Here is a 3,181-nt window from a genome sequence, read left to right as displayed (position 1 = left end):
TTTTCATTTTTGAAATAAAGATGGTATTTGTCGTAATCTAAAAACAATATTTCACTCCGACAGATCGGAAACAATGTTAGGTAAATATCATATTTTCATGAAATAAAAATAGTTCTGCTTAAAGTATACAGCAATTAAACTGATTACACAGCACTTAGAACAATTATACAGCAATTAACTGTTACAGCAATTAAACTGAATGAGCAGACAAAAAGCGTGAAATTTATGAGCTCTTAAACGAACATTTACACACGACATTTACTTCTTGACTTAAATTTGTTTTCCCGATAAATATAACTACTTTCTTCTAATGGACAGGGATCTGAACAATACATGAGAATTATATCCATTAAATAAGACGAATTTTAAGACTTGAGCTTCAAGCATGGGCCACTGATTATGAGTTCTTAGACGAACATTCACTCCCAACATTTAGTTCTTAACATAATTTATTTTCAAGATAAATCACGTTTTTTTTTCTCTTATAATATGGTACGAATAAAGGTAATACGTAAGAAATATATCCACTAAATAAGACGAACTTTAAGACTTGAGCTTAATGCATGAGCCTTTGATTATGAGTTCTTAGACGAACATTCACTCCCAGCATTCACTTCTTAACATAATTTATTTTCAAAATAAATCATGTTTTTTTTCTCTTTTAATATGGTACGAATAAGGTACAATAAATAATAAACTCATTAATTAAATAAAGGATAAACCTTAACTCCTTAATTATGAGTTTTTGGACGAGCACTCACTCACAATATTTACTTCTTAACTTAAATTTATTTTCACTACAAATTTCTAGAACAGGCTAGGGTATGAACATTTCTTAGAATGTCAAAATTGGTAGTTTTCCTATATTTTTATATTATGATAATAGTAACAATGTATATATATTACAACAAAATTAAATTCATCCGAAGGATGAAATACCATCTGTACCTCTTAAGATAATATCTGTTTCCTGTGAAACTTTATTTAAATATTGATTTACATAAAATATAATATATTTCACGTGATAATGATATATTTTTCGTCTACAACTTGGGAAAAAATGGACGAAATTCTAAACGAATAAAGTTAATTTCACTGTCTCGCTTCAATAAGTTGAAAACCTATTTTTTTTCCTTTTCTTAAATTGATGAATGCGAATAGATTTGATAAAGAAAACGTTCTGATAGTTACCAACGCCGTGATCGTATAGTGGTTAGTACATTGCGTTGTGGCCGCAATAACCCAGGTTCGAATCCTGGTCACGGCAAGCGTTTTATATTTTTCTAATAAAAATTTAGAAAAGAATTTAATAATAAGTACAATTTCTGATAACGTTCCTCAGATTGTTACTTTTAGTTCTTTTATTTATTAAATTCCCGGGGATGGCTGATCGATACGAATTCCGCAACCGGCTCGCACCAACCACTGAGCTGACGTAAGATATTCTCAATAATAGACGGATCATGGGTTAGAATACCCTTACTGTCAGGCTAACCAAGGGAGGTTCTTATGGTTCTGATCTCCGAGTAACGCAAATACGGGTTAGTTCCATCAAAAAGTCCTCCGCGAAGGCACATTTCTCCCAATACTTTATCCAGGAGTTCCCTTGTCTTCTGGATTGAGTTCAAAATTACAAGGCTACAGAGTTGAACATTACTAGTCGTAAACCCAAAATTGAGTAGTCGGTTCAACGACTGTTTTAAAATAAAATAAAATTATAATTAGAGAAAGTAAGAACTGGATTTGCCTTGCGAATGCATAATAAGTTAAATTAAAATATTTTACATTTCAATTTGAAGATGAAAAAGCCTTTTTGAGCTTCAAAATTTTCTTTTTAAAAATATCACATTTTGTTTTGATACACAAATAAATCCAGATATTTTTTGTTCCTTTAATGAGGGAATTCTTTTCACAAGGAAAAAAATTATAGTTTGATTTGAATTTTTGCAATTTATATTGCGTGTTGATTTATAAAACTTTTAAATATTTTTTTAAAAAATAAATTCAAAATTACTAGTAAGAAATGCTTTTTCAAATTAAACCATATAATTTTAAACTTGAAGCATAAATGAATATTTAGTTTAAAATAGTTACCCCCATTGCTCTTCCCATTACATTACTATTCAAATAATTATGCCTGTTCATATTTATCTGAATATTTTAAACTGTTTAAATTGGTAAATGGTAATTTTGAGGATTTTTTCAGGGATAAGTATAAAATTTTCTATAGTGTGCTTATTATGTCAAATTGTTTCTTGATATCATTTTTACTAATTGATCAAATGAGTATTTGAATTTTAAATTTTCAAATTTTTTTTCGACAAAAAAATTTATAACTTATGTNTAGATAGATAGATAGATAGATAGATAGATAGATAGATAGATAGATAAATGAAAGACTGTCTGTGTGTGAATGTCTTTTATAGACTCCTTCACCAAACCGATGAAATTTGACGCACAGATAGCTCGAATTACGAGGATGGTCACGGTCGCGACATTAGAACATTCTACGACAAACCGTTCGAGCACAATGAGCTGAAAACGAAATAGAATTTTCTGATTGGTTAAGAGTGACCATTGTTTTAAATTTTATTTGATTTATTATTATTGCACGCATTTAAATATTTTATGTTAATGTTAGATATATTCAATGAACTACATTAAGTGGTAGCACACGTTGTCTACGTCACCAAATTTATACTTTTAAATTTATCTGATACCACGCGTTTTTTTTTTATTTACATTAATTCTTTTAAAACGTATTTCTGTAAAAGAAATAATTGGCTCTGGTGTAGAATCGGAGATCCCTCGCATTTTTGGCGATAATTTTCGTTTTCTAGATTCGTTTCTTATTTCTGGTTACCATGATATGGATAGTATTTTCAACACTAGGGCGCGCTGCAAGCTCTTTACTGCGTATATTTCCAGTTTACTGTTTCCGGTATATTGCGAAAGCATGGCTCACAACGTGATCATTGTGTAATTTGAGACTCTCTTGAGTAGTATTTCCTGTATACGTATATTTGTTACCTGATTTATTTGTCTTTAAAAAAAGAATTGTCAATGCCAGACTTAAGAATCGTCATTTGAAAAAAGAAAAAAAAAGAAAAAGGAATTGTTATGAAACACTTCCTACCTTTTTAAGAATATATCAACTTCAAAATTTAAACCGAAATGATTT

General features: G+C 29.5%; 1 non-coding gene across 1 annotated transcript; it reads left to right on the top strand.

The window, feature by feature from the left end:
* The first annotated feature begins 1,195 nt into the window (after positions 1–1,195).
* Positions 1,196–1,267, top strand: TRNAH-GUG (transfer RNA histidin (anticodon GUG)). Its single transcript has one exon. It is a non-coding gene; the product is annotated as a tRNA-His (tRNA).
* The last annotated feature ends 1,914 nt before the right edge of the window (positions 1,268–3,181 follow it).

This window comes from Parasteatoda tepidariorum, chromosome 4 (genome assembly GCF_043381705.1).
Source record: "Parasteatoda tepidariorum isolate YZ-2023 chromosome 4, CAS_Ptep_4.0, whole genome shotgun sequence".
In the NCBI taxonomy this organism is placed as follows: domain Eukaryota; kingdom Metazoa; phylum Arthropoda; class Arachnida; order Araneae; family Theridiidae; genus Parasteatoda; species Parasteatoda tepidariorum.
This window is presented reverse-complemented; position numbering and strand designations above follow the sequence as displayed.